Raw genomic sequence first — 25307 nt, 5'->3', positions numbered from 1 at the left:
GATGGTAGTGCCATTAAATGTCAAAGGGCTGTGGTTAGATTTTTTATTATTGGAGGCAGTCATTGCCCAGCATTTGTGTGGCATGAATGTTATCTACCACTTGCCAGTCCAAGTCTGGATATTGCCCAGGTCTTGTTACATTTGAACTTGGACTGCTTCTATATCTGAGAAGTCACAGATGGTGCTGAACATTGTGTAATCATCGCCAAATGTCCCCACTTTAAACCTTATGATTGTGGATAAGACACTGATGAAGAAGCTGAAGATGGCTGGGCCGAGGACACTATCCTGAGGAATTCCTACAGAGATGTCTGAAAGCTGAGATGATTAATGTTTAACAACCACAACCATTTTCCTATGTGCCAGATATAGCTTGAGAAGCAATAAACCTGTAAGCTAAATAAAATTGTTACTGTACATAATTGCCATATTTGAAAAATAAATAACATACAAGTTTCGACTTAAATATGCAATGATCAACAAACAGCAAGGTGGGCGTCACTACAAATCAGTGATGTGCAGAATCTTAGTCACCTGTCTCTATAATGGCAACTGCTACTGACTTAAAAAAAGTCATTGGCTTCACTAATTGCACAGTATTCATTAATCAACATAAATCTCTGCAGTGAGCAAATCTTATCTCAGGGATCAGATAAAATGCAACCTCTTCAAATTTCAAGTCCTGGCAATTACTCCTGGGAATTAGCTATTCTCTACGTAATCTTATCTAATGATGTTCCAGCATTAAATGACTTCCATTGTTAGTTCAAAGTGTTTTGAATAATTTTCTTTATCTTGCTTAAACTTCCTTTGCAATTAAAATCCCAATTAATCTCTTTTAATTAGTACCAGTACTTTTACAACTATAGACTGTATCAAACCACAAATCGACTGTCAATGTAAGTGAGTTGGACAGTGTCCTTACGTGAAGCCTAGCAGGTTTTTTTTCATGATCTCATCCCAAACCAGCCTTATTACTTCATGCACCATGGCCCTTTGACAATCTGCTTATCACATTCACCATAGGCAGAAGTACTCACCACCGCCAGGATATCCCATTATCCCTGATACTGTCAACATCATACTTGAAAGGTAGTCTTGCATCTAGTCAGTAGCCCGGAGTTGCACTGCACAGTTTGTGTTATCTGCCCTATACATGACAGAGAAGGGAAAACTGACTTCTTGTTTTGCTTACCGGGAGCTGGAAGCCCTGGACAAATATGGATGGTCATCCTCTTCCTTCGGATTGGCAGAGGAGGTCACCACACCAGACCCTGCCAGCCTGGTCCATGATTCCTACTGAGGTCAGTGCCATTTATATAATCCAGAGGAATATTCGGTAGTAACGCAAGAAAGTCAATGAGTTTCTCCACTCACCAAGAATAAGTGCCACTATCTTCTCTGTGACATGTAATACTCATTTTATTTTTGCTTATGCACTTATCTCCCTCCAAGGCTCATGGTCTACCATACTACTACATGCAACATCTTCCTTCATTGGTTCTCACCCATGCAAAACTCCCTGTCTAACCCTGCATGCCCCCTCCACTGCCTACTCACTCACTTGGAACACCTCGCCACCTGCCTCAGCAGGTGCCAGGTACTTTCCCTTCATGCCTCTTTAATACTTCCCTGTGTCTCATTCCAGGATGGAGGAAGCCAGAATAGGTAGTCAGGTACGCCATATTCAGCTCCTCACCCATGACACTGAATGGTTACTGGCGGTTGTCAACCAGGACAGAGACTGGTTCTATGGTGATGTTGTAACGTGCATGTGCCAGCAACCAAGTAAGCAGCACAGTCCACTGCTGTACTACTCTCCCACTACCACTACTGTAAATGTGCTCTTAACACGTCCAAACTTCCACATCTTATTTGTCACACTTTTTCTTGTGTTTCCTGCAGACACCATAAAAATCTGGAAATAAAAGTCTAATGATGCCCATGAATCCATTGCCAATTATCAGAAAAGCCCACCTGGTTCACTAATGCCCTTTTGGGGAGGAAACTGCCATCTTTATCTGGTCTGGCCTACATGTGACTCCAGATCTACAGAAATGTGGTTGACTCTTAGCAGTCCTCTGGGCAATTAGGGATGGATAATAAATGCTAGTCTAGCCAGTGATACCCTCATCAGTGATAGAAAAAAAAAGTGTAAACAGCATGGTCTCAGTATCTAAGAGGACTACACCACAAAACATTTCGTCCTCCACTTCGAAGGAGCGGCGCTCTGAAAGCTAGTGCTTGCAAATAAACCTGTTGGACTATAACCTGGTGTTATGTGACTTATAACTCTGAGAAACAAGCCACTCATTGCACAATGGATGCACTGGCAAGACTGCCTCCTGTATAATCCACCATCTCAGATACTGATACCTTGGAGCAGACCTGGGCATTTTACAGCCCGCGGGCCATATACGGCCCTTTGGTCATTCCTGTCTGGCCCACGTGAGCTCAATCTTAAATTAGAACATAAATGAAAAAGTATTTACGCCATGCACGCAATACAACTGTGTTGCTTTTGTTTTGAAAAGGATGCCTTATTTATTTACGTATGGACATACATGCACGTGTATGTGCGTGCATGCGTGAACAGCTAAATGTGATGCTTGCTGGTTAGCCCTCAAAATGTCAGCTCACGCCAAGACAAGTTATGTCATATCCCACAAAATCGCCAGAAATAGTAAACTGTTTTCTGATGGAGAGTTTATAAAGGAGTGCTTGTTGGACTCTGCAGAACTAATATGCCCGGAGAAAAAGGAGGCATTGAGAATGTGCCCCTCTCCTAACGCACTGTAACGAGAAGGACTGGGGACATCACGAGAAATCTGGAGCTTCAGCTGCAGCACAGAACGGTCAACTTTTACTTTTTTTCCTTGGCTTTGGATGAGAGCTGCGACGTACGTGACACAGCCCAGCTACTCATCTTCGTACGTGGGATAACTACGGACTTTAAAATCACGGAGGAGCTGGCAGCCATGCAGTCAATGAAAGGAACAACAATTGGTAGTGATCTGTTCACGGAGGTAAATGCATGTTTGGACACGTTGGAACTAAAATGGGACAAGCTGGCAGGTGTGACAACGGATGGTTGTCCAAATCTAATGGGAAAAAATGTTGGACTCTTAAAGAGAATGAAGGATAAAGTGACAGAAATTGACCCTGAATAGAAATTGGTATTTTTGCATTGTATTATACATCAGGAAGTGTTGTGTAAGTCAGTGTTAAAAATTAACCATGTGGTTGATGTTGTAATTAAAATAGTTAACTTCATCAGGGCAAGAGCTCTGAATCACAGGCGGTTTGTTGTACTTTTGGAGGAAAATGAGACTGAACATCGTGACATAGGCTACCACACAGCTGTCAGGTGGCTCAGCCTGGGCAAAATGCTGAAAAGTGTATGGGACCTGAGAGAAGAGATTCAAGATTTCTGTGTGAAGAAAGGGAATGGCATTCCACAGCTTTCAAATGCAGACTAGATTGCAAACCTTGGTTTTGCTGTTGAAATGACTGCACTTATGAATGAACTAAATATGAAACTGCAGTGCAAGGGCCTTTTTGTGCATGAAATGTACAACTTGGTGAAGGCTTTTATGAGAAAGTTGCAGCTTCTCTCAAGCCAAATGGAGGACAACATTCTCACCCACTTGCCAACACTGAAGGAAGCCGCACCTTCAGCTGATCACTTCCACAGGTTCTATGTTAGAAGTACTGCATGGTGAATTTTCAAGGTGATTTCAAGACTTTAAAATAGTTGAGAATGAAATGCACATGATTTTTTCCCCACTTCCATGCAATGTGGAGAATGCATCTAGTGATGTTCAGCTTGAACTCATTGACCTGAAGTCTGACACACTTCTGGCAGAGTACTTTAGGTCAGTGTCACTGCTTGATCTTTACTCTTCCCTCAAAGAGGAGAACTTTCCACACATGAGGAGGCATGCTCAGAAGATTCTAGTCCTCTTTGGATCTACCTCTATATGCAAACAGACATTCTCAGTGAAGAAGTTCAACAAATCCAAATACAGATCCTCTATCACTGATGATCACCTCTCAGCTGTCCTTCGTATATCCACCTCAGACATTCAACCAGATTTCAGTGCACTTGTTCAAGCCCAAAACAGACTGGATTTTTCTCACTAAACAAGTAAAATGAACTGAAAAACATCAAAAGCACTTATTGCTTTTTGTATAGAGTTGTTTATTGTTTGTAATACTGAACAATAATGAAACAATTTTTCATTATTGGTTTGTGAGATTAACATGTTAAAAATAAAATGAAATACTGAAATTATTGTTTTTACTGTTTATTTCTTCTATATTTGACCTACTCCACGATTTCATATCTTTATTGTAACAGAATATCCTTATTCTTTTGATTATAAGTTTCAGTGCAAAACTATATAATTTAGTACTTTTTACAATGGGAGAAAATTAATACTGAGCAGAATTATGTTCAACTTATTGTTGGTTCGGTCCTCCAACAAAACTCAGGTTTGTCATGTGGCCCCTTGGAAGAATGAATTGCCCACTCCTGCCTTGGAGGATTCTTCAGCTAAATTAGAATTGGGAGCACATGCTAATGAGCACATCACTGCCATGACTCTGCAGTTGTACAAGAAAGAAACACCCAGGACACCAGCATACACAGGACAGCTGGAAACCAGACCAGCAGAGGCTATCGAGGTGAAGATTTGCATCAACTAGTGTCCACTACTAGGAGGACCTCAGCAAGACATCCACTGAGGACAAGCAGTCACCTGCACTGAAGGGCAGGTTGTTGTGAGCCTGGTGTTAAGGAGTGCTTAAGGCCCAAACACTATATCATTGTCATTTATTTCAAGAGGGTTAGATTGTAAAAGCAGTGATGTGCTACTGAGACATTATAAAGCTCTGGTTAGAAAACTGTGTCCAACATTGGGCCCTACACCCCAGGAAGGACAGAGTGGCACTACAGCGTGTCCAGCGGATATTCACACAGATGATCCCTGGAATGGTAGGCCTAACATACGATGAACGGCTGAGGATCCTGGGATTGTATTCGTTAGACTTTAGAAGGCTGAGGGGAGATCTAATAGAAACTTAGAAAGGGTGGACACTGGGAAATTGTTCTGTCAGGTGGGGATACTAGGGCACATGGGTACAGCCTTAGAATTAGATGGGGTCAATTTAGAATGGAAATCAGGAGATGTTTCTTCAGCCAGAGAGTGGTGGACCTGTGGAATTCACTGTCACGGAGTGCAATAGAGGCCGGGATGGTAAATGTCTTCAAGACAGAGATTGATAAATTCTTAATCTCGCAAGGAATTAAGGGATACGGGGTCAGTGTGGGTAAGTGGCATTGAAATGCTGATCAGCTACGACTGAATGGCAGAATGGACTCGATGGCCAAATGGCCTTACTCCCACTCCTATTTCTTATGGACTTAGGGGTAGTGTTTGGACCTTAAGCACTCTTTGATGACAGGCTCACTACATCATTATAATATTTCTTTCCTTTCCTCGTCGAACCAAAAACAAAATGGAGGGCTAGAAAGATATGATGTTGCAAAATTTGTTGATGGCAGAGTAAGTAGTAAGGCTTTGGCTCAAGGGGCTTTGGAAAGCAGTGGCTTAGCAAAAATGTACAGGTAAGCTCCTTTTAACTTTCCGTTTTAGTTTTGCAACAGTTGAGATGGTAGTTAGGCTGGTTGCATGTTCCTCCTGCAGGATGTGTGAACTCAGGGGCACTTCCATTATCCTTGATGACAACACCTGGGTGAAGTGCACCCAGCTGCAGCTCCTCGGAGACCATGTCAGGAAACTGGAAACTGGAACTGGATGTACTCAGGATCATCCAAGACGCTGAGCGCTTCATAAGTAAGAGTTTTTGTGAGTTAGTCACATCGAAAATGCAGGCAGAGAGTAGCTGGGTGACGACCAGGAAAGGCAAGGAGAGTAGGCAGAGTGTCCAGGAATCTCCTGTGGCCATTCCCCTCGAAAACAAGTATACCATTTTGGATACTGTTGGGGGTGTTGAGGGACGGGGAATGACCGTTCAGGGGAAAGCTGCAGTAGGCAGGTTGGTGGCACTACGACTGGCTCTGGGGCACAGCAGGAAAAGGGTAAAGGTAAACAGGACCTCAGTGGTAGAAGATTCATTAGTTACAGGTCAGATAGGAGATTCTATGGCTGCAAACAGAAATCCAGGATGGTGTGTTGCCTCCCAGATGCCAGGATCGAGGATGTCTCAGAGCAGGTGCAGAACGTTCTGAAGGGGGAGGGTGAGCAGCCAGAAGTCATTGCACACGTTGGCACAAATGACATAGGTAGAAATGGAGATGAGGTCCTACAGACTGATTATAGACGGCTAGGAAAATTGTTAAAAACCTGGACCTCATTAGTGATAATGTCTGGATTATTTCCAGTGCCATGTGCTAGTGACGCTAAGAATGGAGGATATGGTAGATGAATGCTTGGCTAAAGAATAGATGCAGTGGGCAGGGATTCAGACTTTTAGATCATTGGGATCTTGTCTAGGGCAGAGGTGCCCTGCTCAAGAGGGACAGGTTGCATCAGAACTGGAGGGGGACCAAGAGCACTAGCCACCACTAGTGCTAGATTGGCAGGGGGGTGGGATCCTCAACAGTAGGGAGGCAAGTGCAAGGTTCATTGGGGATATGGTAATTGGAGACAATAAGTCGAAAGCTGGAACATAACAGGGAGCAAGGAATGCCTGTTGAACTCAGGACTTCGATAGGTATGTAGGACTGGGATATTATAGCCATTACAGAAACATGGCTAAGGGAGGGACAGGACTGGTTGCTTAATATACTAGGGTAGAGGTGCTTTAGGTAGGACAGAGGTGGTGGAAGGAGGGGACTGGGAGTTGCATTTGGGGGGAACCTTAAAGAAGTGTATAAGATTATGAAAGGCATGGATAGAGTGAACACACTCAGTCTTTTCCCCAGGTTTGGGGATTCGTGGACTAGAGGGCTTCAGTTTAAGGTTAGAGGGGAAAGAATAAAAAGAAACCTGAGGGGCAACTTTTCTTACACAGAGGGTGGTATGCATATGGAATTACCTGCCTGCAGAGGTGGTTGAGGCAGGTACATTAACAACACTTAACAATCACTTTCACAAATGCATGGATAAGAAAGGATTAGAAGGATATCAGCCAAGAGCAGGGAAATGGAGTTAGTGTGGACTGACATTTTGGTCGGCATGGACCAGTTTGGGCCAAAGGGCCTGTGTCTGTGCCATAGGACTCTGACTTGCTCAGCTTCAGGCTGAAAACATCCCATACGATCAGCGGGTAAGAAGTTCACGAAAATGAACAAGCAGACACAGGAGCAGCAACAGGTTCATTGGAGGGATTGGATAAACTGAACTGCATCAAACCTGATGGCACCATAATGCTTCAGGCATGCAAACCTCTAGCTGCCTCCACAGACAGGCTGGCAGCTGCAATGGAGTCGATCCAGCACACTCAGTGTTTGCTGGATTCACACACACATCTGCACTCCACAGAGCGTTAAGCGCCCTTGATCTCACACAAAGTGTCCTTCCTCATAAGGAAATAAAGCAGTTCCAATAGGACCCAGATGAAGAAGGAACAACACGCGGATTCCCTGGAAATCTATGCTCAGGACACTCCAGAGGTGGCTGGCCTTTCACCTCCAATCTGCCTGCCTCCTTCAGTCCTGTGAGAGTTCAAGCCAACATGGGCACACCCACCTCTAGGATGACCCATTCAGCATATCTAACACCACTAGCCCTGTGCACCCCCAGGGTTCCCAAACTTGCAAGGCCAATAGACTCCACTGTGTGGCATGTTCCCTTCATCATAGCTGCAGACCTCCAGACTGCATCAAGATATAGTCAGAGGGAATGAATAACAACCTTCTGAGGGCACATTGGTGACACTTCATTGTCAATACCATTATTATATTTTGAAATATATGTTCACTTATCACTATCAGCTGTGTGAACGAATTCTGTCTAGCTGCAATTATAAGAAAAAAAAAATGCAGAGCACAGCCATCCCTAACACTACTTAAGGTTTTGTGGTTCAAGGTGTGAATTGAGCAGCTCCTGCAGCATGTGCAAGTTATGGGAACTTAGAAGGATAGTGCTACTTTAGGAACTAGGGTGAATCTTTCCAGGCCACAATACATTGCTAGTGCATCACAGCCATTAGTGAGACTGATACTGAAAATTTAAAATTTGAATTTAGGCTGTTGTCAGGAGCAACAAGTATATGTAGGCTTTTATTAACCACAAAATGGCTTTTCAATTTAAAATAACACAACAAAATGGCTTCAAGTTATGATTTGACACTGTGAACCTGCATTTCTGCTCTGTTGAGTTAGCTGAATTTGAAGATAAAGCAGACAATGGAGTCTTCATAAACTGAATCATTAAACATTAACTGATCACTCGTACTAACCTTGAACTGCAAGTATGAGATGATGATGTGCGTAAGACAAAACCATTTCCCAGGAAATATCATTGGATTAACCTGCTGTCAATCATGTCACCTTATTACATTTGATTGGTCTATCCTTGTACTGTCTCTTAAAAAACTTAAAAATTGCTTATTGTTCAATGGTAATTCAGAGTCATAGTCACAGAGATGTACAGCATGGAAACAGACCCTTCCGTCCAACCTCCCAACCCAATCTAGTCCCATCTGCTAACACCCGGCCCATATCACTCCAAACACTCCCTATTCACATATCCACCCAAATGCCTTTTAAATTTTGCAATTGTACCATGTGCAAATCAACCACATCCTCTGGCAGCTCATTCCATACACATACCACCCTCTGCGTGAAAAGGTTGCCCCTTAGGTCTCTTTTATATCTTTCCCCCTCACCCTAAAACTATGCCGCCTAGTTCTGGACTCCCTGACCCCAGGGAAAAGACTTTGTCTATTTTATCCTATCCATGCCACTCATAATTTTGTAAACCTCTATAAGGTCACCCCTCAGCCTCCAACACTCCAGGGAAAACAGCCCCAACCTGTTCAGCCTCTCCCTATAGCTTAAATCCTCCAACCCTGGTAACATCCTTGTAAATCGTTTCAGAACTCTTTCAAGTTTCACAACATCTTTCCGATAGGAAGGAGACCAGAATTGCACACAATAGTCCAACAGTGATCTAACCAATGTCTTATACAGCCGCAACATGACCTCCCAACTCCTATACTCAATACTCTGACCAATAAAGGAAAGCATACTAAACGTCTTCTTCACTATCCTATCTACCTGTGACTCCATTTTCAAGGAGCTATGGACCTGCACTCCGAGGTCTCTTTGTTCAGCAATGCTCACTAGGACCTTACCATTAAGTGTATAAGTCCTGCTAAGATTTGCTTTCCCAAAATGCAGCACCTCGCATTTATCTGAATTAAACTCCATCTGCCATTTCTCAGCCCATTGGCCTATCTGATCAAGATTCTGTTGTAGTCTGAGGTAACCTTCTTCACTGTCCACTGCACCTCCAATTTTGGTGTCATCTGCAAACTTACTAACTATACCTCTTATGCTCATATCCAATTGCACAATTTCTCCACAGAAAACAGAAGCTTTAACCTCTGTGTTGCTGAACAAATCTGTGCCAGACTGCCTTATTTCATTAAACTGGTTTAAACCTTGCTTTAAACAGACTGTACTCCTAGTGATTCTTTTGACCCATCATAAAACCAAGGCCCCTCTTTTTTTGTTGGAGGGGGGGGGGGGTCCAGATCTTCAATACCTGATACTGCAGCATGTGTTTTAAGGTGCCTGCGGACAGGATTTGTTGCTCACAAAATAGGATAATGCCCAAGGTTCACACAGGATATCATGCATGCAGGTGTCCTTCAGCTATATGGTATGTCTGTCTTTGTAATGCTATTGCCCTTTGAAGGGCCTCAAATCACTCAAAAGTGATAACTACTCCCTCTGAGACTGAAGCATTTACATCAGCCATTTCAAGTGTGGTTGCAGCCATTTTCAGCTCCATTATGCACATGTTATTTCCAGGCCAATGGATGGAAACAGCAATCACATTTCATACAGGAAGTCTCAGGCTCATCAGAATCGATGTTATCGGCAAAAGCCCTTCATCAGGAATGAGGCAAACAGCCAGGGGGGTGGTGAGATAAATGGGAAGGAGGTGGGGCTGGGGGGAAGGTAGCTGAGAGTGTGATAGGTAGATGTGGAGGTGGAGGTAATGGTGATAGGTCGGAGGGGAGCATGGACCGGATAGGTGGGAAGGAAGATAGACAGGTAGGACGGGTCATGAGGGTGGTGCCAAGTTGGAAGGTTGGAACTCTGATAAGGTGGGGAGGAGGGGAAATGAGGAAACTGGTAAAATCCACATTGATGCCATGGGGTTGGAGGGTCTTGAGGCGGAAGATGAGGCTTTCTTTCTCCAGACATATTGAAACAACATGTCAATTATAGTTCACTGTACCCCATCAAAGCCAGGGTGGTCTTCACCATCGATGACACCCTTCCCTGTTACCCCTTTCAATTTCACATTCTATCCTATTTCCTCAAATATTGAGTTACCTCCTCACACAAGCCTCTTCTCCTCTGCATCCCAGTATGCTGCTCTCAGTCACCACAATTGAAATCCCAATTTATTTCCCATAGTTGTATACCCTGATAAATATCCCTCGAATTTAGTTGATGGACCCCCAGGACAATGGAGGCCCACGCTTTGATCCAGTTGGATGAACAGTCTCAAATGATGGCTGGCCAGACCCAACTCAAAACTGTGCAGCTCTCCTACTGACTGATAACAATTACCAGACTGGTTGTACTGGACCCACAACGATTACCCAGGCTCACTCCCCAGACTGCAAAGGTACGCACCCCAACCCTGACCACCCCAAATGGCACAATGACTATGCCCAACTCCCAGGCTGATACTGGAGATTAGATTAGATTAGATTCCCTACAGTGTGGAAACAGGATCTGCGGTCCAACCAGTCACGGTTGGCGGCACGGTGGCACAGTGGTTAGTACTGCTGCCTCACAGCGCCAGAGACCCGGGTTCAATTCCCGCCTCAGGCGATTGACTGTGTGGAGTTTGCATGTTCTCCCCGTGTCTGCGTGAGTTTCCTCCAGGTGCTCCGGTTTCCTCCCACAGTCCAAAGATGTGCAGGTCAGGTGAATTGGCCATGCTAAATTGCCTGTAGTGTTAGGTAAGGGGTAAATGTAGGGGTATGGGTGGGTTGCGCCTCGGCGGGTCAGTGTGGACTTGTTGGGCCGAAGGGCCTGTTTCCACACTGTAATGTTATCTAATCTAATCAGTCCACACAGACCCTCCAAAGAATAACCCACCCAGACCCATTTTCCTGACTAATGCAGCTAACACTATGGGTAATTTAGCATGGCCAATTCACCTGACCTGCACATCTTCGGACTGTGGGAGAAAACCACATGGACATGGGGAGAACGTGCAAACTCCACACAGTCGCCAGAGGCTGCAACCAAACCTGGGACCCTGGTGCTTTGCCTTATTTTTATTATTCATTCACAGGATGAGGACATCACTGGCCAGGCTAGTATTTATTGCCCATACCAATTTGCCTAGAGGGCATTTAAGAGTCAACCACATTGCTGTGGGTCTGGAGTCATACGTAGGCCAGACCAGGTTAGGATGACAGTTTCCTTCTCTAAAGGACATTAGTTAACCAGATGGGCTTTTCTGACAGTTATCAATGGATTCATCGTCATCATTAGACTTTTAATTCCAGCTTTTTTTTTAAACTGACTTCAAGGTCCACTATGTGCCATGGCAAGATTCAAACCAAGGTCGCTGGAACATTATCTGGGTCTCTGGATGAACAGTCCAGCGATAATACCACTAGCCATTGACTCCCCTTTCTGTGACACTTTTTGTGTCAGAAGTCCCTGACTGAAGAGTGTCTTCCTTGACTCAACTTACACATAGCTATTTGACTGATGTGCATGCAATATACTTACCACATTCACAACTGACACATGATGCAGATGTGAGATTGACATTATACAATTATACATGTACAGCAACATGTCTACCCCCTTCACTGAAGATTGCTGTCAGGCATAACAAGCTGCCTGGCTTTAAATCTGCACCAAGTAACAATGCAAGATAGAAGAGCTATAATAAATAGAACAAAACAAAAACTCCAGGTGCTGGAGATCTTAAACAAACTAAAACAGAAATTGCGAGAGAAACTCAGTAGGTCTGGAAGTACCTGTAAAGAGAAAATAGAGTTACTGTTTTGGGTCCTTTGATTTCTCCTTCAGAAGACCTGTGAGCAATAAAGGGGGCAAATTATGAAAAGGAATGATAAGGAAAGGCAAGGCAAGGATGTTGTGGGAATCCAAATATGCTGTGGGAATCCAAGTACGCATGAAGTGAGTGGGCACTAGGAGAAAGTGAGGATTCGAGTGCACACCCTGGTTGAGTTAGATGTCTGCCTTGCACAAAGTGTCTTGGCAGCATCATTCCATGAAAAGTGCCTTTGGGCTCCAGGGTATGATACTAAATCACAGAACAGAGTAGCAAGTGGATCGGAGATATGCCAATAGAGATGGAGAGATCATATCTGTCTGCTATTGAGATCTATGGACAGGAGATGCATGTGGTCACTTCCATGGCGTGTACCATGAGATGTTAGTGCCTGGCTCTGACGTTCAAGTGAGGAAGTGCTGCCATCAAGTTTCTAACTGGCATATGAGAGAATGGGAAACTGCACATTGATAGAGTCATAGAGATGTACAGTATGGAAACAGACCCTTCAGTCCAACCCGTCCATGCCGACCAGATATCCCAACATAATCTAGTCCCACCTGCTAGCACCCGGCCCATATCCCTCCAAACCCTTCCTATTCATATACCTATCCAAATGCCTCTCAAATGTTGCAATTGTACCAGTCTCCACCATATCCTCTGGCAGCACATTCCATACATGTACCACCCTCTGGGTGAAAAAGTTGCCCCTTAGGTCTCTTTTATATCTTTCCCCTCTCACCCAAAACTTATGCCCTCTTGTTCTGGACTCCCCCACCCAGGGAAGAGAGACTTTGTCTATTTATCCTATTCATGCTCCTCATGATTTTATGAGGTCACCACTAACTATGCCCCTCGTAATTTTGTAAACCTCTACAAGGTCAGCCCTCAGCCTCCGACGCTCCAGGAAAAACAGCCCCAGCCTGTTCAGCCTCTCCTTATAGCTCAACTCCTCTAACCCTGGCAACATCCTTGTAAATCTTTTCTGAACCCTTTCAAGTTTCACAACATCTTTCCGATAGGAAGGAGACCAGATTTGCACGCAATATTCCAACAGTGGCCTAACCAATGTCCTGTACAGCCGCAACACGACCTCCCAACTCCTGTACTCAATACTCTGACCAATAAAGGCAAGGTTACCAAACGCCGTCTTCACTGTCCTATCTATCTGCGACTCCACTTTCAAGGAGCTATGAACCTGCACTCCAAGGTCTCTTTGTTCAGTAACACTCCCTAGGACCTTACCATTAAGTGTATAAGTCCTGCTAAGATTTGCTGTCCTAAAATGCAGCACCTCGCATTTATCTGAATTAAACTCCATCTGCCATTTCTCAGCCCATTGGCCCATCTGGTCCAGATCCTGTTGTAACCTGAGGTAACCCTCTTCGCTGTCCACTATACCTCCAATTTTGGTGTCATCAGCAAACCTACTAACTGTACCTCTTATGCTCACATCCAAATCATTTATGTAAATGACAAAAAGTAAAGGACCTAGCACTGATCCTTGTGGCACTCCACTGGTCATGGGCCTCCAGTCTGAAAGACAACCCTCCACCACCACCCTCTGTCTTCTACCTTTGAGCCAGTTCTGTATCCAAATGGCTAGCTCGCCCTGTATTCCGTGAGATCTAACCTTGCGAATCAGTCTCCCATAGGGAACCTTGTCGAACGTCTTACTGAAGTCCATATAGATCACATCTACTGCTCTGCCCTCATCAATCTTCTTTCTAACTTCTTAAAAAAACTCAATCAAGTTTGTGAGACATGATTTCCCACACACAAAGCCATGTTGACTATCCCTAATCAGTCCTTGCCTTTCCAAATACATGTACATCCTGTCCCTCAGGATTCCCTCCAACAACTTGCCCACCACTGAGATCAGGCTCACCGGTCTATAGTTCTCTGGCTTGTCTTTACCGCCCTTCTTAAACAGTGGCACCATGTTTGCCAACCTCCAGTCTTCCAGCACCTCTCCTGTGACTATCAATGATACAAATATCTCAGTAAGAGGCCCAGCAATCACATGTCTAGCTTCCCACAGAGCTCTCGGGTACACCTGATCAGGTCCTGGGGATTTATCCACCTTTACCCGTTTCAAGACATCCAGCACTTCCTCCTCTGTAATATGGACATCTATTTCACCATCTATTTCCCTACAGTCTATATCTTCCATAACCTTTTCCACAGTAAATACTGATGCAAAATATTCATTTAGTATCTTCTGTGGCTCCACACAAAGGCCACCTTGCTGATCTTTGAGGGGCTCTATTCTCTCCCTAGTTACCCTTTTGTCCTTAATATATTTGTAAAAACCCTTTGGATTCTCCTTAGTTCTATTTGCCAAAGCTATCTCATGTCCCCGTTTTGCCCTCCTGATTTCCCTCTTAAGTGTACTCCTACTTCCTTTATCCTCTTCTAAGGATTCACTCGATCTATCTTGTCTATACCTGACATATGCTTCCTTCTTTTGCTTAACCAAACCCTCAACTTCTTTAGTCATCCAGCATTCCCTATACCTACCAGCCTACCCTTTCACTTTGACAGGAATATACTTTCTCTGGATTCATGTTGTCTAATTTCTGAAGGCTTCCCATTTTCCAGCCGTCCCTTTACCTGCGAACATCCGCCTCCAATCAGCTTTCGAAAGTTCTTGCCTAATATCGTCAAAATTGGCCTTTCTCCAATTTAGAACTTCAACCTTTACATCTGGTCTATTATTTTCCATCATGATTTTAAAACAAATAGAATTATGGTCGCTGGCCCCAAAGTGCTCCCCCACTGACACCTCAGTCACCTGCCCTGCCTTATTTCCCAAGAGTGGATCAAGTTTTGCAACTTCTCTAGTAGGTACATCCACATACTGAATCAGAAAATTGTCTTGTATGCACTTAAGAAATTCCTCTCCATCTAAACCTAACACTATGGCAGTCCCAGTCGATGGTTAGAAAGTTAAAATCCCCGACCATAACCACCCTGTTATTCTTACAGATAGCTGAGATCTCCTTACAAGTTTGTTTCTCAATTTCCCTCTGACTACTGGGGGGTCTATAATACAATCCTAATAATATGATCATCCCTTTCTTATTTCTCAGTTCCACCCAAATAACCTCCCTGGATGTATTTCTGGGAATACCCTCCCTCAGCACAGCTGTAATGCTATCCCTTATCAAAAATGCCACTCCCCCTCCTCTCTTGCCTCCCTTTCTATCCTTCCTACAGCATTTGTATCCTGGAACATTAAGCTGCCAGTCCTACCCATCCCTGAGCCATGTTTCTGTAATTGCTATGATATCCCAGTCCCATGTTCCTAACCATGCCCTGAGTTCACCTGCCTTCCCAGTTAGGCCTCTTGGATTGAAATAAATGCAGTTTAATTTATTAGTCCTGCCTTGTCCCTGCCTGCCCTGACTCACTTCTGTTCTCAATTGTACCAGTCTAAGATTGATCTCTTTCCTCACTATCTCCCTGGGTCCCACCCCTCCACCTTACTAGTTTAAATCCTCCAAGTTCTAGCAAATTTCCCTGCCAGTATATTAGTCCCTTCCAATTTAGGTGCAATCCGTTCCTTCTTGTACAGGTCACTTCTACCCCAAAAGAGATTCCAATGATCCAAAAATGTGAATCTTTCTCCCATACACCAACGCCTCAGCCATGCATTCATCTGCTCTATCCTCCTATTCCTGACCTCACTAGTTCGTAGCACTGGGAGTAATCCAGATATTACTACCCTTGAGGACCTCCTTTTTAAATTTCTGCCCAACTCTCTGTAATCTCCCTTCAGAATCTCAACCTTTTCCCTTCCTATATCGTTGGTTCCAATGTGGACAATGACCTCTTGCTGGCCCCTCTTCCCCGTGAGAACATTCTGCACTCTCTCTGAGTCATCCTTGATCCTGGCACCAGGGAAACAACTCACCATTCTGCTTTTTCTCTGCTGGCCACAGAAACATTTGCCTGTGCCTCTGACTACAGAATCCCCTAACACAATTGATCTCTTGGAAGCTGACATACCCCTCGTTGCATTACAGCCAGTCTCAATACTAGAAACTTGGCTGTTCGTGCTACGTTCCCCTGAGAATCCATCACCCCCTACATTTTCCAAAACAGCATACCTGTTTGAAATGGACATATCCACAAAAGACTCCTGCCCTAGGTGCCTACCTCTCTCACCCTTCCTAGAGTTAAACCCAACTATGTGACTGTATCTGAGACTTTCCTCCCTTCCTATAACTGCCATCCATCACATACCGTTGCTGTTGCAAATTCCTCATCGCTTCTATCTGTCTCTCCATTCGATCCACTCGATCTGATAAGATTCGCATCCAACAGCATTTATGGCAGATATAATCCACAGTAACACTTAAACTCTCTTTAAACTCCCACATCTGACAAGAAGTACATAACACTGCAAAGGCCATTTTTGCTCCTTCACAATCTACAGACTCAGAAAATAACACTGTCTTATTCCTCTACAAAACGCTGCACCAGGTTAAATTAATAGCTAAGGCTTATATTTTAAGTTTAATCAAGAGACTTATCTCCAAAAACATATAACCAAGAAAGATTAAGCAATAATAGATGTTAACGCTTGCTAATACATGCAAAATACATTAAAATAGGGTTCTTGCAATTTATGAGTGAGAATCTTATCTCGCCATTCAACACTTGATTGAAAAATTGGACACTTTGCTCTCAGCATTGAGACGCTCCTTGTTGGCCACCTCAAGCGATTCTCCCAACTTTCTCACTATTGCCCACATTATTCAGGAACTTTGAATATTCCGCCCAAGATTCTGCAAGTTATAGGTAAGGGTTTCCATAGAATTAAACTGGGATGAAGAGGAGAAATTAACAGTATCCATGACACAATAGAATTGACCTAAACAGCATGTTTTCTTCTGGAAGTTTCAAGATTTAATAACAGTAGGAGAACTCTAAAGTTTGATATTTATGAAGCTTCACAAAATGTTCTTATGATATGATTTGGAGGTGCTAGTGTTGGACTGGGGTGTACAAAGTTAAAAATCACATAATGCCAGGTTTATGTAGAAGCACTCCAAAGAAGTGGAAGGAGCAGCACTCCGAAAGCTAGTGTTTCCAAATAAACCTGTTAGACTATAACCTGGTGTTGTGTGATTTTTAACTTTATTCTTATGATACTGTAGCTTACACAAAGTGAAAATGCTGGGAGATAGCTGTTATTGCACTATAAACAATGGAGCTTTCCAATAAGAATTAGTATAACTTCAAGTTATCATAATTATGTTCATTGTTATTGATTGCATTAGTCATTTTGAATTACATTGATCTGATCATTTTATTGCAATTGTAGGTTTTCCTGAATAGTCGAATAATGATTTAACTTTAAATAGGAATTCTGCCAAAAATACAGTCGTATCGTATTATCGTTGACTGAAAATATGCTCAAATATTACACAAAATTTATAATTTAGAAATAGAAAGCCTTCTGATAAAATTGTGCAATTACAAAGTTAGCCACTCTATGTTTATTTTGCTGAAAAAGTTAATTATCATTTAATCCGCAGCCTCTGTTCACTGATCAGTCTTGTTACAATAGGTCAACTTGAATTGTTGTTTTCATCCAGTTAGAAGACAATCAAATGCATGAAACTTGACTCTCAAACAGAATGTCACCCACAAAGGCAGTAACCCTAGCAACAAGTTTTGGATGCAATTATTTCCTTGTGGGAATATTATCCCTTGAACAACCAACCAGTAGAGCATTTCAAAACTTAATGCAAGGTAAAAGCGGTGTGTCACGAGCAGTAATTTAATCGTTCAACAGTATCACCACAAAAATAATGAAATTAAGGATCAGCAGATTGTATATTTCTTAACAGGAATCCAATGATAGTTTTCGCAATATATCTGAGCAGGATTTTTAAAACTTCCATGAAGCTACTACTTCACATTGCGCAATCACATTCATATGTCTAGTTACACGATTGTCGTTATTTTTAGGAACAGTCCTCTCAAGGCTAACAATACTTTTCTCTAACCATTTTGATGACAATAATAGTCAATGCCAAAATAACTCATGGTGCACTTCCAGATGTTATACCACAATAAGCTATTGTAGAAACATGAATTGTTGTCTGTAATTACATAGTTAAATAGAATCATGTAGTATTTAGAGCCTAGTAAGGATCATTCAGCTAAATGGTGCACGTCAGAATTTATGCCCCACAGAAGCCTCTATTCCCATTCTTCATCTAAATCAAACAGCATATTTTTCTTTTCCTTTAACTCGTACATACTTACCTAACTCCTTTAAACTTGATGGAATGCCAAGCAAATGTACTTCTTTGTCTGGGATGTCAAATATTCAAGAAATCAACATCAGTCTGGGCAAACCAGTGGGTTCGAGCAATACCGTGGTAAAAACAATGACTGCAGATGCTGGAAACCAGATTCTGGATTAGTGGTGCTGGAAGAGCACAGCAGTTCAGGCAGCATCCAAGTAGCTTCGAAATCCCGCATCCACTTCATTAAACATTAATTTCACCGACCACTGATGCACAGTGGTAGCAATGGGTACCATCTATAAGATGCACTCCAGCAACTCACCAATGTTCCTCGAACAGCACCTTCCAAACCTCTAACACCTAGAAAGTCAAGGGTGGCAGATGAATGGTAATTTCTATCTAAGTCATCCACAGTCCTGATGTAGAATTATATTGCCATTCCTTCCTTCAGGTAAAGCACTTCCTTCTTTGGCAGAACCTCAGGGTCAAGGATGATGTGCTATCTCTCTGATTAGTGAGGTGGGGTTGGGAGACAGTGGTTATGTGATGGCTGAGTTGTCCAATTTTGGAGCTGCAAACTCTGTCATAGGTGGGGCTGGCAGTGTTTGATGAGTCAGATAGGTGAGATTCTCTGGATTCTGCCTGATCCTTCCACTTGACTTCCAGGTTGTCTAGGGGTTTGCTGCAGATTTTACTGGTCAGTGTTAGTGATTGTGACAGGGACAGATTGTTAGAGACATCTACCATGTCACTATCCCCAGTATCAATGCACTGGTCATGCATGTCCAGCTGTGATGAGTCGGCAACATTGTCCAACACAAGCTTCCTTAGACAAGAACTGTACTCCAAGCTCTTTAATGATAAGCAAACACTAGGAAGGCAATTTTAAAGACCCAACATGCAAAATTCCCATACTTACAAACAGCGCCTTTATATTGTATTGCATTCTTGTTCAATTTGCATACAAATCAACTTGCAAACGGAGTCCAGTAAGGAACCTGTTCAAAACCTGGGGACTGCCTGTAAAATGAGGATACAAATTTAAAGAGAGCACATATATATAAACTTTGATATACAGACATTTTTGAAGGTAATAGTACAAGTTGATAGTGTTGTTAAAATAACATTCAGAATCCTTGCAATAATGAACAGAAGCAAGTAAAGCAAGGAAGCTATGCAAACCGTTTGTAAGATTAGCAGCTAGGTTCCAGCTAGAATATCATGGCCAATCTTAGGCAATGCACTTCAGGATAATAAGGCATGAAGAGGGTGCAGAAGAGACTTATTCATAAAATACCTAGAACGACAAACTTCAGTTACGTAGAGACACCAGAGAAGCTGGGATTACTTTAAAATTTTGTGGTGGAAGAGGAGATTCATGGAGATGCTAAAACTTAGTTGGTGTTTTGATGCAGCATATAGGAAGAATCAGTTTTCACAAACGAGTGAGTTTGTTGGTAGAGATCACATGTAGGACAACTCCCAAAAGAACAAGGAGGAACATACGGTGAAGGGTTTATTTAATGCAGTGAATTATGAGATCTGGAATGCAGTGCCTGAAAGAGTGGTGGGAGGAGATTCAAAGTGAAATTAAAATATTCTTGAAAAGTAAAATTTTGGATAGATATTGAAAATTACACAGCAGGAAGACTGATTAGATAACACTTTCAAAGAACAAACACAGGTATGGTCCTTCTGATCCTTCTTCAATGTTCATGCGCAGCAGGAACTTCCAAAATCAGAGGTCAATGCATTGACATGCTGTCTTATGAGCACAGAACAGTTGTACAGCCAGTACAATCAGCTGAACAGCATTTTTCTATGCTGTATGCTTCCAAGGTGTAAAATTTGGATTTATTGTCGAGTACCAGTCAGAAACCAAAGCTAGGTTGCCAATGCATAGAAACAAAATGAAGGGTGACCCGATTAACATAAGGGAGACACATAAACAATGCACAAAATAAAATACCAAGTCTCTGCATCACAATTATTGTTCAGGAACACAATTGTCAATCCAGAGGCCAATGTGCTGTGGACTTGGCCTACTTATGCCATTATGTTGTAACTCATAATGAAAATAAACTGTGCTCATTTGAACATTGGTGGAGAAGTGCTTGGATTGACCAGCAACAGCTCCACACACATGACATAAAGACACCATTTGACTTTTGAAACTGGACTCAGTCTGTTGAAATTTTATAACAAGAGTATTTCTCAGATCTTTCTCTTTTATTTCAAGGAATTTCACAATACAACCTTCCACTTTAATTACCTTACCTTCAACAATCCTGTCGTTTGTCACCCAATACATTTTAGGGGGAATGATAGCATTATGGTAATGTCATTGGACTAGCAATCAGAGGCCCGAATTAATACTGTTCAACATTATTAACAAGTGTTTAAAGAAAATTTAGGTTAAAAAAGAAATTAGCATCGCTATAATTATTTCCAAGCTGGTTTCCAACAGTGTGTTGGAATTCCTATGGATTCTTGGGCAAGATAAGAGGGGTAAAATTTATACATTCAATGGGAGAGACTGGGAAATCTCAATCATTATAATGTGCTGGTAGCAGGGAGGAATTCTGGTCAGGTTTGTCCTTCACAACATTGTGCACATGTATCTCCACAGGATGCAAGGAATAAATGGAGGTACAGAGATAGAGAGGTGAAGAAAGGAAATTCCAGAACATAAGGCCTAAGTAACTGAAGCCACAGCCACCTAAGATGGAGCGATTAAAATCCAAGGCTGTAGACTTTATTGATATATTAAAAACACCAACCTATCCCCTGGGAGCAGGTGACCTTCCCACCTTCGTAAAACCAAGATGTTGAGAGGTTAGCTGTTATGTACGTAGTTTTTGAGTCATAGATATGTACAGCACGGAAACAGACCCTTCGGTCCAATTTGTCCATGCCGACCTGATATCCCAACCCAATCTAGTCACACCTGCCAGCTCCTGGCCCATATCCCTCCAAACCCTTCCTATTCATATACCCATCCAAATTCCTTTTAAATGTTGCATTTCTAAGAGCCTCCACCACTTCTTCTGGCAGCTCATTCCATACACGTACTACCCTCTGCAAGAAAAAGTTGCCCCTTAGGTCTCTTTCATATCTTTCCCCTCTCACCCTAAACCTATGCCCTCTAGTTCAAAGAGGATTGATGAGGACAGAGCAGTAGATGTGATCAATATAGACTTCAGTAAGGCATTTATCAAGGTTTCTCATTGTTGACTGGTTAGCAAGGCTAGATCACATGGAATACAGGGAAAACTAGCCATTTGGATACAGAACTGACTCAAAGGTAGAAGGCAGAGTTGTGCTAGCGGAGGGTTGCTGTTCAGACTGAAGGCCTGTGACCAGTGATGTGCCACCAAGATTACTCTACAGATATACACAGAACAAGTGGTACTACTGGTAAAAGTGCAGCTAAGGGACCACTGTGCTGAACTGCCTCTGTATGTAGTGAAAGGCGACTAACCTGCATTATTCAAACACTCTTATTTACAGAAATTAAAGTTAAATTGAGGTGTGATTAATAGCTGGCGGAATCAAAAGCAAGTTTGTAAGAAATGTTGCTCAGGTCTTCAGGGAACCTTGGGGGAGGTGGGAAGAGTGAAAATTAAACATCGGTTGAAGCTGAGGCTCATCCAAGGAGTCTGAAGGCGCATCTAGCCTAAAGTGAAGGCACACTGGAACGGCTGGTGAAGCTGCAAGTATTGGAACCAGTGACCATCAGTGAATAGGTCAATCCAATCACTCTGATCTTAAAAAACAAATGGTGCCATGAGGATTTGCAGTGACTTTAAGGTCACAGTGAACCCAGCCGTGTGTGTGGATGAATTCCCACTACCATGCATTGAGGACCTGTTTAGTGGATTGTTAGGGGTAAAAAAAAATCTCAAAAATGCATCTGTTGCAGGCCTACTTATAAATGTGTGTCACAAAGAACACCCAGCTGCTGCTAAAGATAGTGCCACACAGGGAACTGTTCCAAGTGACTGCTTTTGGCATCACATCAGCGCCAGCTCTATTCCAGATAGCCTGGACCAAATTTTGAGTGTAGGGGTCCACTGTTATCTGGACAATTCTTTGGTTACTGTATCCTCCAAAGAGGATCATTTGAAAAACCTACAAAAAAGTCTAAAAAGGTTGCAAGAACACAAGCTACAAATAAAAAAGGGGAAATGCAAGTTTTTTAAAGACTCCATGGGCCATGTAATCAATGGCAAGGGAACTACACAAAGCACCCAAGAAGATGAAGGCTATCATGAAGGCCCCTAGACCAGAAATTGTGTTTCAGCTGAGATCATTCTTGGTGCTTGGAAATTACTTCGACAAGTTTGTGTCTGATCGGGCAACAACGGTAAAACCATGCATCGGTTTCTCGGAAAAGGATAACCGTGGAAATGGACTCAAGAATGTGAGATGGCTTACCAGGAGGTGAAGCAAGCCCTGACTCATTTTGACCCAAATTGGCATGCAACATCTCACCTTATAGGGTTGAGACTGTACTGTCACACATTTTGCCAAATGGAGAGGACAAACCCATTGCATCACATCAATTCCACAAACAGACTTTACTCATACCATTTGACAATTTTATTCACCTGCAGGGACTTATTATTCAGCCTACTGACACTCCCCTCACACTATTTGTCTGATCTTTTGATCTCTCTGCCTATAAATTCTGTGCCAGTGTGCTTTTCTTCACTTCACCTAATGAAGGAACAGCACCCTGAAAACTTGTGATTTCAAATAAACCTGTTGGACTATAATCTGGTGGCATGTGACTTCTGACCCTGTCCACCCAAATCAAACACCAGCACCTCATGATTAAGGAAGATGGAGGAAAAGTATATACAAGTGGAAAAAGGGTTGGCCTTTGTTTTAAGTGTTACGAAGTTCATCCATTTCCTTTGCAACAGGCATTTTGTGCTGGTGACAGGCTGCTAACCTCCATTTTCAGCCTGTATGCAGGAATACCATCAACGGCAGCAGCTGAACTGTAGAGATGGGCACTGGCTCTGACAGCCTACTTGTATGAAATTGAATACCAATGGTTGGAGAAGCACAGCGATGCAGATGATTACCACTACTGAAAATTAAGGATGTTCCTTACTGAAACTTGAAAATTGCATATTTTTGCCAGGAAGACAAGGCACCAATGTCTGGAGTAGTGGTGCTGGAAAAGTACAGCAGTTCAGGCAGAATCCAAGGAGCTTCGAAATCGATGTTTCGGGCAAAAGCCCTGATTCCTGATGAAAGGCTTTTGCCCGAAACGTCGATTTCGAAGCTCCTTGGATGCTGCCTGAACTGCTGTGCTTTTCCAGCACCACTAATCCAAAATCTGGTTTCCAGCGTCTGCAGTCATTGTTTTTACCTCAAGGCACCAATGTCAGCAAGGTAGACACAGAACACTACCTGGAATAACCCAATCTTCAGCCTATTCGTAGACTTAGTCCTGACAGGAAATACTTGTCATAGAAGCAGCCCTTACCTGCCAGGAAGTGTGATTGTCTGTATCACTGTGTTTAATGTGGGGAATGAGAGTTTATATTCGTATCCCACTGCAAGGAAAGGTACTGAAACCAAGTGCACCCCCAGCGTGGTGTGAATAATAGAAATAGCCAGGTGCTACATTCGGTGGATTAGTGGTGCTGGAAGAGCACAGCAGTTCAGGCAGCATCCAACGAGCAGCGAAATCGACGTTTCGGGCAAAAGGCCTTCATCAGGAATAAAAAGCTTTTGCCCGAAACGTTGATTTCGCTGCTCGTTGGATGCTGCCTGAACTGCTGTGCTCTTCCAGCACCACTAATCCAGTATTTGCTTCCCAGCATCTGCAGTCATTGTTTTTACCCTGCTACATTTGGTGGCTGAATATGGACTTCCAGACTGAGGAGAAAGCGGAATCATGCAAATCCTCCACAGTAAGCAAAGTGCCGCCGTTATCACTTCACACTCATGGGAGTGGCCTTTTTAAATAAGTCCAAGTGGGAAAAAAAGTAAATGAATACTTCGAAATAAGCATCCAATGTGAATTATACAAGACCTGGCTGGATTATCAAGCACTGTTTCAGGTTTCTTATGGTTCCGTGGAAACGTCCCCAGATCGGAGCTAGGAACTCTGAATTCCAGTCCCACCTGCTCGAGATCTTTAAGAATACCACTAAACAGCTTAGTTAGAAAATATCTGTCAGTCTGTTTCATTTGACAGTTTTACTGTTAGTTTCCTTCTGAGGACGCAAGTGAGACAGAAATAAACCTTTTTGCTACGTCTGATAGTGTAAATCTGATAAGGATATAAATCTCACCCGTTGTAGCTACAATACGGTAGTCTCAAAACAACTAAACTGAATGAGCAGGAGAACGCTTAGCATTTCCTAACCAAGCACAAAGATTGTTCTGGAAGCCTCAGGGATGCACTCTGGGACATGGCCGCCAGCGCATGTCACTTACTGGGTGGCGGTTATTGATGCTTTTGTTTCGGCTCGGTGACGCGGACACGGAATGGCCGACTGGGGTCGGGACAGAACCCAGCCCGCGCCCGCTCCCCACGCCCGCACGCCCGCGGCTGCTGGGTCACAACAGCTTTTACAGACTCCACGACAGACGGCTCGGTTAATGCACGTGTGGCCGAAGGAACTGCACCCATCATCGGCGATCTGTAGAGAGGGAGGGATTAATGTGAGAGAGTTAGTGTGTACTGTATACTGTAAATGTATTTTTATTTCATGCGCACTTCTCAATCTAACCACATACAAGGCCCTAATTATCCCTTGGTCTTGAA

General features: G+C 43.1%; 1 protein-coding gene across 1 annotated transcript in view; it reads right to left on the bottom strand.

The window, feature by feature from the left end:
- Positions 1-25072, bottom strand: part of LOC140480258 (threonine synthase-like 1) — a 46539-nt gene extending 21467 nt beyond the window's left edge. The window contains 2 exon segments of the mRNA XM_072574970.1: positions 19437-19537; positions 24977-25072. The gene's annotated coding sequence lies outside the window, so the exon portion shown is untranslated.
- Between the last annotated feature and the right edge of the window lie 235 nt (positions 25073-25307).

Source organism: Chiloscyllium punctatum, chromosome 8, assembly GCF_047496795.1.
Source record: "Chiloscyllium punctatum isolate Juve2018m chromosome 8, sChiPun1.3, whole genome shotgun sequence".
Lineage (NCBI taxonomy): Eukaryota > Metazoa > Chordata > Chondrichthyes > Orectolobiformes > Hemiscylliidae > Chiloscyllium > Chiloscyllium punctatum.
The sequence above is the reverse complement of the archived record's forward strand: the minus strand, read 5'-3'. Positions and strand labels throughout refer to the sequence as shown.